Source organism: Aegilops tauschii, chromosome 7 (genome assembly GCF_002575655.3).
Source record: "Aegilops tauschii subsp. strangulata cultivar AL8/78 chromosome 7, Aet v6.0, whole genome shotgun sequence".
Classification (NCBI taxonomy): Eukaryota; Viridiplantae; Streptophyta; class Magnoliopsida; order Poales; family Poaceae; genus Aegilops; species Aegilops tauschii.
In genome coordinates, this window is record NC_053041.3 from 424,067,848 (window position 1) to 424,078,294 (window position 10,447).

A 10,447-nucleotide genomic window follows, 5' to 3' on the forward strand; every position below is an offset into this window, starting at 1 on the left:
TCCTCCCTCCGCCTCCGGCCGCCCCCTCCTCCCTCCTCCTTCGGTCGGCCCCTCCTCCCTCCTCCTCCGGTCAGCCCCTCCTCCCTCCTCCCTCCTCCGCCGGCAGCCCTCCTCCCACCGCCCCTTCCTCCTCCTCCTCCTCCGGCCGGCCCCTCCCCCTCCTCCGGCCGCCCCCTCCTCCCTCCTCCGTCGGCAGCCCTCCTCCCACCGCCCCTCCCTCCTCCTCCTCCGGCCGGCCCCTCCCCCTCCTCTTTCGGACGCCCCCTCCCCCTCCTCTCTCCTCCCTCCCTTGTCTCTGTTCTTGCAAATTGTAGGTAATTTAAATGTAGATTTTAGAATGTAGACATTGTAGAATGTAGGTTTTTTAATAGAATATTTTTTTGACTATTTAGGTGTTTTGAATAAAATAGAAGTAAGAAAATTTAGGGTAGAACTAGGGTAGTAGAATTTTTAGCAAGTGTTTAATATAAATAGTTTATTTAGTAAGTGATTAATATAACTAGTTTATTTATATTAAGTGCTTAATAGAACTAGTTTATTTAGTAAGTGCTTAATAGAACTAGTTTATTTATAGTAAGTGTTTAATAGAACTAGTTTTTTTCTATTTATAGTAAGTTTATATTTAGTAAGAACTAGTTGAATTAATAGAACTAGTTGAACATATCATATTTGTTGTTATTTTTTTAGTTTAAGCAATTATTCGGGATGTATTAGTGATAACTTATAGGGTTTTTGCTTTTGCAGAAATCAAGGAGCCCCTCCATCATCTCCGCCGTCGTCCCCGTCACCGACCCCCTCCGACCTCGAGGTGAGACCAGCCAAATCTCCATGTCAATATGAGTCCTATAAGATATATAAGATGTAGATAAAAACATGTATATCCTGTGTTGCTCAAATGGGATATGTGGTTGCCCAAGTGGCCGGTCATGTGACGCCTGGGTAATTAAGCTACAGTAATCCCACGCTAATTGTGCCACGTTACCTCCGTTACTGTTGCTAATCTATCGTTAGATCAAAACCGGTCCAAAATTCAAATTCAAATTTTGGTAAATAATAAAAGTTTTCAAACATTAAAATAAAAATGTTCGATTTGTACTAAATATTACATAGATAATTATGGTGTAGAAGACACGGTTTTATAAAATGCATAAATATTTTAAATTGAATTAAAACAGAAGAGAAAATAAATAAAAGAAAGAAAATACAAAAGAGAAAAACAAATAAAAAAAAGGAAAAGACCCCCCCCCCCCCCGGAGCTCCGGCTCAGCAGGCCACCGGCCCAACTGGGCCACGACCCACCAGGCCGGCCCATCCCCGCACTCCATAACCCCCACTCCCCCAGTCAACCACCGACACCCCCACTCCCCCGAAATATCTCCCCTCTCCCCCGATTGGATCGGGATCGAGAGGAGGAGACCGCTGGACGCTGCGGCCCGGAGCACGGCCTCGCCGGAGCTTCCCCCGCCGGACTGCCTCCTCCTCCTCGACGACCTGCCTCCTCTCCGCGGGGTCGTCGCCGTCGTCCTCCCCACGCACCGTTGCCCCGTGCCCTACAGCCCCACCGTGAGCACGCGCCCCTCCTCTCTCTCCCCTGTCTCCCACACGCTCGCGCGCACGCCCTCGTCCCGCTTCGCCCGCCACCGGTCGCGCTCGCGGTCGCCATCCCCTGCTCGCACACCCCGCCGCGCACGCCCACGCGCTCTGCTCCCTACCTAGCTGCTCGTCGCGCGCCCGCAGCCACGATCCGGCGCCCACCTCCCGGTCTTCCCTCGCGCCTGCCCGCTTCCCCCGTGCGCGCTCGCCATGCTCGGGCCTCGCCCGCGCGCGCGTGGCTGCCGCCGACCGCTCGGCTTCCTCCCGCTGCCGCCTTGCTCCGTTCCGCCGCTGCCTCTGCTGTCGCCGCTGCGACCAACTGCGCCGCCGCTCGCCTCTGTGTTGCCCGCCTCTCGCGGCCATGCCATCGGGCCGCTCCCCACTGCCCCTCGCCTCGCAGCGCCGGGCCGCGCCCCGCGCGCGCTCTCATCGCCGCCGCCTTGGGCCGCGCGGCCCCCTCCGCCTTCGCGCCGTTCCGGCCACCTGCCGGTGCCGTGGCCGCCGGCGCCCTGCGGCGCTGGGCGGCACCCGTTGCGGCTGCGTCCAGGTGACCCGGCGCCCGCGCCCGTAACAACTGCCCAACGCCCGCTAAGGCCCTGGGCCATTGACACATAGGGCCCGCCCCTGTTAGATAATGTAAACAAAAAAAAGATTTGAAAAATATAATAAAAATTAATTAACCAATTAATTAACCCTGCTTAATTAATCTAATTATCTAATTAACTTAACTAATCTGTTGACTAGACTAATTAACTTGGTTAGTTACCAAACAGAGTATGACAGCTGGGACCCACACGTCAGTTTGACCCAGTCAACGCCCTGTTGACTGCTGACGTCATGATGACGTCAGCAAACACTATTCTGGATAATGTTCATTTAAAATAATTAAATAAATCCTAAAATGATTAAAACTTTAGAAAAACATAGAAAATAAACCGTAACTCAGATGAAAATGTTTTCTACATGAAAGTTGCTCAGAATGACGAGACGAATCCAGATACGCAACCCGTTCGTCCGCCACACATCCCTAGCATAGCAAACACGCAACTTTCCCCTTCCGGTTCATCTGTCCGAAAACACGAAACACCGGGAATACTTCCCGGATGTTTCCCCCCTTCGCTGGTACCACCTCCTACCGCGTTAGGGCACACCTAGCACCGCGTATTGTCATGTCTTCCATCGTCATGCTTATGTTTGCATTATATTTACTGTTTCTTCCCCCCTCTTCTCTTCGGTAGACTACGAGGCTGACGCCACTGCTGGTGCCCCGATCGACTACGTTGTTGGCGACCCCTACTTGCCAGAGCAACCAGGCAAGCCCCCCCCCTGATCACCAGATATCGCCTACTCTTCTCTATACTGCTTGCATTAGAGTAGTGCAGCATGTTAGTGCTTTCGGTTACTCCTATTCTGCTGCATAGCCTGTCATTGTTGCTACAGTTGTTACCCTTACCTGCTATCCTACTGCTTAGTATAGGATGCTAGTATTTCATCAGTGGCCCTACACTCTTGTCTGTCTGCCATGCTATACTACTGGGCCGTGATCACTTCGGGAGGTGATCACGGGCATATGCTATATACTTTATACTGTTACATTACTTATGATACTGTTCGAAGATGGGGGCTGAAGGGGCAGGTGGCTCCATCCCGGTAGAGGTGGGCCTGGGTTCCCGACGGCCCCCGACTGTTACTTTGAGGCGGAGCGACAGGGCAGGTTGAGACTGTGACGCCCCCGATTTGACCGTACACTAATCATGCACGCAAATGTGTACGACCAAGATCAGGGACTCACGGGAAGATATCACAACACAACTCTAAAACATAAATAAGTCATACAAGCATCATAATACAAGCCAGGGGCCTCGAGGGCTCGAATACAACTGCTCGATCATAGGCGGGTCAGCGGAAGCAACAATATCTGAGTACAGACATAAGTTAAACAAGTTTGCCTTAAGAAGGCTAGCACAAAAGTAGCAACGATCGAAAAGGCAAGGCCTCCTGCCTGGGATCCTCCTAACTACTCCTGATCGTCGTCAGCGGGCTGCACGTAGTAGTAGGCACCTCCAGTGTCGTAAGTGTCGTCGTCGACGGTGGCGTCTGACTCCTGGACTCCAACATCTGGTTGCGACAACCAGATAGAAAGGAAAGGGGGAAAAGAGGGAGAGAAGCAACCGTGAGTACTCATCCAAAGTACTCGCAAGCAAGGAGCTATACTACATATGCATGGGTATATGTGTAAAGGGGCATATCAGTGGACTGAACTGCAGAATGCCAGAATAAAAGGGGGATAGCTAGTCCTGTCGAAGACTACGCTTCTGGCAGCCTCCATCTTGCAGCATGTAGAAGAGAGTAGATTGAAGTCCTCCAAGTAGCATCGCATAGCATAATCCTACCCGGCGATCCCCTCCTCGTCGCCCTGTTAGAGAGCGATCACCGGGTTGTATCTGGCACTTGGAAGGGTGTATTTTATTCAGTATCCAGTTCTAGTTGTCATAAGGTCAAGGTACAACTCCGGGTCGTCCTTTTACCGAGGGACACGGCTATTCGAATAGATAAACTTCCCTGCAGGGGTGCACCACATAACCCAACACGCTCGATCCCATTTGGCCGAACACACTTTTCTGGGTCATGCCCGGCCTCGTAAGATCAACGCGTCGCAGCCCCACCTAAGCACAACAGAGCGGTCAGCACGCCGGTCTAACCCTATGCGCGCAGGGGTCTGGGCCCATCGCCCTATGCACACCTGCACGTTGCGTACGCGGCCGGAAGCAGACCTAGCCTAGTGGCGTTCCAGTCCAATCCGGCGCGCGCCACTCAGTCGCTGACGTCAAGAAGGCTTCGGCTGATACCACGACGCCGGGATACCCATAACTACTCCCGCGTAGATGGTTAGTGCGTATAGACCAAATGGCCAGACTCAGATCAAATACCAAGATCTCGTTAAGCGTGTTAAGTATCCGCGAACGCCGACCAGGGCCAGGCCCACCTCTCACCTAGGCGGTCTCAACCTGCCCTGTCGCTCCGCCACAAAGATCCACTTGCGGGTACTCCTACGAGCCGACCCGACTTTAGTCATCACATGTGTCATGTATGTAGTATATAAGTATATACCCGTGATCACCACCCGGTGATCACGGCCCGATAGTATAGCACAGCAGACGGACAAGAATGTAAGGCCACTGATGGAAATCTAGCATCCTATACTAAGCATGTAGGATTGCAGGTAAAGGTAACAACAGTAGTAGCAAGGATAGGTTTTCATCAGGATAGGATATCGGAAAACAGTAACATGCTACACTACTCTAATGCAAGCAGTATAGAGAAGAATAGGCGATATCTGGTGATCAAGGGGGGGGCTTGCCTGGTTGCTCTGGCAAGTAGGAGGGGTCGTCAACTCCGTAGTCGAACTGGGCAGCAGCAGGGTCGGTCTCGTAGTCTACCGGAGAGAAGAGGGGGGAAGAAACAGTAAATACAATGCAAACATAAGCATGACGATGCGTGACATGACAATGAGCGGTGCTAGGTGTGTCCTAACGCGACAGTAGGTGGTACCGGTGAAGGGGGGGAACATCCGGGAGGTATTCCCGATGTTTCGCGTTTTCGGACAGACGGACCGGAGGGGGAAAGTTGCTAGTTCGATAGGTTAGGGAGGTGTGGTGGACGAACGGTCTGCGTATTCGGATTCGTCTCGTCGTTCTGAGCAACTTTCATATAGAAAACATTTTCATCCGAGTTGCGGTTTAAAAGATATGAATTTTCAAAGTTTATTTGAATTTTCTGGAATTATTTAAATTAAGCAAAAATGAATTATGAAGTCAGCATGAGGCAATGCTGACGTCAGCAGGTCAACAGGTCGGCTGACCAGTCAAACCAGACAGGTGGGTCCAGTGGGACCCACATGTCAGCCTCTGTTAGTCTAATATTTGTTTAAACTAAACTAACAGTCTAATTAGAGGGGTGGGCCCCATATGTCAGTGAGTGATTAGTTAATCTAATTATTTTTATTTATAAAACATTTTTCTTTTTCTTTTTCTTTTTTTAATTTTTGCGGCGGGGCCCGCACGTTAGTGACTGGGCCTGCCCAGTCAGCACGTTGACCCAGTCAACGGGGCCCACGGGGCCCACTGGCAGGGGCACTGGGGTGGCCCCAGGCCAGCCACGTCGGCGGCAGGTCAGTACGGCGGCCGGAGCAACTCCGGCGAGCCAAACGCGGCGGCGCGGCTCGGGAGGGGTGCGGGTTTCACGCACAGGGGGTTTGCGGGGGCGTGGCTGGGCGCGTTCGACGCGGCTCGGCGCCGCGCGTCCAACGGTGGTGGCCGGAGGGGCTGGAACGGGCGGGGGCGAGCGCTACGAGCTCGCCGGCGGCGAGGTGCTACGGGCTGGGGCGGGTGCGGCGTTAGAGCGCGCGAGCGGCCGAACTATCTAGCTAGGCGGGTGCGGCACGATGCGGTCGAACTAGCGGGCCTACGCCAGTGACCATTTGGTCACCGGAGACCCGCCGGCGGCGAGCTCCGCGGCGCGGCGTTCGGGCGCGCGTGGAAACAGCGGCTACGGTACGCGGGCGAGCTAACGGAGAGGGGGAGGAGAAGCGGGAGCTCACAGCGGAGCCGTAGGGAGTGGCAGTGAGCTCGGGGAGGGCGCGGGGTAGCCGGAATCGGCGACGAACGCCGACGACCCGAAGGTTGAAGACGAGCTCGTGGAGGTCGGTGCAGAGGCGCTCGGCTCGTTCCCGATGGCGTAGTCGACGTAGTCGACGGCGGGGAGCCGTTCGGGCACGTCGTTGGGGCAATCGGGGCACGGTGGCCGCGGGAACAACGGTGAACGGCGGCGAGCACACTCGGGCAGAGGGGATCGAAGGGGAGAGGGAGGTGGATCTGGCGGGGGAAGGCGCAGAGGCCGAGAGGGAGAGCGGGGGTGAGTGGGAGAGAGGCCCGAGGAGGCGGGGGTGCTGGCGCCCTTATCCTCCCCGTCGCCGGCGAGGGGGTGCGGCGGGGATGGCCCCTGTTCCGACCCCGGTCGGGGGAACAGGGAAGGGGACGCGGGGGGAGAGGTGGGCTGGGCCGGGGGGGTCGGGGGTGGCGGCCCAGTTTGGGCCGGGGGTCCAGTGGGGGGGAAGGGCCTTCTCCTTTTTTTTCTTTTTCTTTGTCTGTTCTGTTTTCTTTTTATTTGCTTATTTTCTTTTCTATTTTATTTCATTTAAAAGTATTTAGGTATTTTATAAAAATGTGTTTTCTCCACAACAATTATCAGTGCAATTTCTGGCAGTGCCCGAACATTTTTGTTTAAATTTTTGAAAACTTTTATTTTCCACTTTAAATTTAATTGAAGTTTGAATTAGGAGTTTGAAAAGAAATGTGTTCCAAATGTGATCAAGCCCTGTTTAGCAACATGATTAGCTTAATCACAGAGGGTTACTGTAGCATGATCCTCAGGGTGTTACAGAGACCATCTAGGAGAGAGGTGGGCCTGGCCCTGGTCGGCGTTCGCGGATACTTCAATTAACACGCTTAACGAGATCTTGGTATTTGATCTGAGTCTGGCCACTGGCCTATACGCACTAACCAACTACGCGGGAACAATTATGGGCACTCGACGTCGTGGTATCAGCCGAAGCCTTCGTGACGTCAGCGACCGAGCGGCGTGCGCCGGATTGGAACGTAAGCCTGCTCTTGTATTAAGGGGGCTAGTTCTGCTTCCGGCCTCCCTCGCAACGTGCAGGTGTGGAATGGGCGATGGGCCCAGACCCCTGCGCCATAGGATTTAGACCGGCGTGCTGACCTCTCTGTTGTGCCTAGGTAGGGCTGCGACGTGTTGATCTTCCGTGGTCGGGCATGACCCAGAAAAGTGTGTCCGGCCAAATGGGATCAAGCGTGTTGGGTTATGTGGTGCACCCCTGCAGGGAAGTTTATCTATTCGAATAGCCGTGTCCCTCGGTAAAAGGACGACCCGGAGTTGTACCTTGACCTTATGACAACTAGAACTGGATACTTAATAAAACACACCCTTCCAAGTGCCAGATATAACCCGGTGATCGCTCTCTAACAGGGCGACGAGGAGGGGATCGCCGGGTAGGATTATGCTATGCGATGATACTTGGTGAACTTACCATCTACTCTCTTCTACATGCTGCAAGATGGAGGTTGACAGAAGCGTAGTCTTCGACAGGACTAGCTATCCCCCTCTTATTCTGGCATTCTGCAGTTCAGTCCACCAATATTGCCCCTTTACACAGATACCCATGCATAAGTAGTGTAGACCCTTGCTTGCGAGTACTTTGGATGAGTACTCACGGTTGCTTTTCTCCCCCTTTCCCCCCTTTCCATTCTACCTGGTTGTCGCAACCAGATGCTGGAGCCCAGGAGCCAAACGCCACCGTCGACGACGACTCCTACTACACCGGAGGTGCCTACTACTACGTGCAGGCCGCTGACGATGACCAGGAGTAGTTTAGGAGGATCCCAGGCAGGAGGCCTGCCCCTCTTTCGATCTGTATCCCAGTTTGTGCTAGCCTTCTTAAGGCAAACTTGTTTAACTTATGTCTGTACTCAGATATTGTTCCTTCCGCTGACTCGTCTATGATCGAGCACTTGTATTCGAGCCCTCGAGGCCCCTGGCTTGTATTATGATGCTTGTATGACTTATTTTATTTTTAGAGTTGTGTTGTGATATCTTCCCGTGAGTCCCTGATCTTGATCGTACACGTTTGCGTGTATGATTAGTGTACGATTGAATCGGGGGCGTCACAGGTCATGTTCAGGTTACACCTCTGAGTGGCCTATGTTTTGCCGGACTGTTGATTAATTTCCGTTCCGGCAAATTTCAGGCGCTCGATATGTCCTTTTTTAGCAAAGGTCATGCCGGATTTTTCCGTGAATTCTGGCATGACTTGTGCTAGAATATGTAGGAAATATTGAGTGGCCTGGATTTTCTCAAAAAATAATGATCTAATTTAGGTTTTTTAGTACATATATTTAATTGTACACGTTTATCTTTGAATTATGAACGTAGGAAATGTCGTACTCGGACGACGAAAGTCTCCCGGGGGAGTGTAGCTGGTGCCACGACGATCGAGGTCTGTGCGACAGGTGCCCTCACCTGGACGAAGATCGGCGCTTCAGCATTAAGCTCGAGGAGACATTCGACGTTGAAACGGTACACAACGATGACAAGTGTTTTATTCGTAATTAAGCACGACTTTAACTATTTTAATGTCTAATTTTCATCTTTTACAATTCGACTAGCTTATCTCATGCCAGGCAAGACGCTATGTCTTGGAGATGATGGGTTTTAAAGACCATGAATATTTTGAAACAAAGAAAATACACCTAAGGACCCATCATGATATGGATTTTGAAGTCAATCTGTACAATTCTCAGAGCGTTACCCATTTTGGTTGCCAAAATTGGGAAGCACTTTGCAAAATGTATGGTTTTTATGAGGTTATGATTGTGACCATGGATCTTGGTGATCCTAACATCGAGCAAAACAATATGGACATTTGGGTCCTTGTTGATACGCTTCCGATTCTACCGCTATGTGAGTTTCTCAAACATAGTTATTAACTAATTTATATTGTTTATTTCAAAATAGTTGACAGCTTATTTCCATTGACAGCTTATTTTCATTCTTCAAAGAATGTGCGGAAGATGGTAAACAAAACCCACTACACCGATGGCTTCGAATTAACTTATAAGGAGAAAAATCATCTGATCGCATTTTGTACTCAACTTGAGAATTACAATACCTATTATCGAACTCCTCCAAATCATGGTGAATACGTGCCACTAGTGCACGTGTTGAACCACGATAACTTCAATGGAGATACCCTGTTAAGATTTTTTACTATTACGACATCCATGCATCTTTTGCATACTTCTAAAACTAGTACATCATTGCTAACTACGAAGTTATTACTATATTTTTCAACAGAAAATCCCGATGGATTGTGTGCCTCATCTGATGTATCAGAATGGTCGCCTTGAAGTTCTGAACATACAGCCAGGTCATCCTACGGATCTCACATGTGCATATCGGATTTCTGAAACCGGTGAACACATGCTAATCAAAGAGTGGAAAAAATGTTTGGACATTCGTAAGGAGGTTCTTGGAAGCAACATTAAGCGAAAGGTAAGAATTGGAGACAGGATAATCTGCATTCTCCATAATGGAGAGCCAGGGGCTATCTTGTTTTTTGCTATTTTACCTTAGAGAATATAGTAGGTCCTAAGAGAATGTAGTAGGTCCTATGAGGTACAATATGTTTATTATGTGGTACAATGTGTTAGAGTTGATGATGAGGAGTAGTTGTGATTATGACTAGTGACCAACTTGCTATGTGATGTCTCATCGATGAAAACGATGATCATGAGGAGGTGTTATATGACAATGATGTATTATGATGATAAGTTGTTAATGATATGATGATGATATTTATTATATCATTGCGTGAAAGAACCGCGGATTAGTTTCAAGTGGATGTCCATCCACTTGAAACTAGTCCACGGTTCTTTCACCCAGTGATGTAATAACTCATTATGATGTAAAAACAATCTCTAAATTGCTGCTGTATGAAAAATTGTATAGAGGTGTATGAATACAACATGAAATAAAAAAGAAATAAAATACGAAATAATAGTAGCAGCGCGGGCTGGGAGAAGCGCTACTAGTAATTACCAGTAGCGTTGTATGGAGAAAGCGCTACTACTAAGTCGGTGTAGCAGTAGCGTGGGTTAACCAACGCTACTGCTAACCTTTAGCTGTAGCGTCGTACCAGTAGCGCTCCTCCCCGCGCTACTGATAGGCCTAAAACCCGCGCCGCTGCTAGGCTTTTCCCTAGTAGTGTACAATGGTGTGT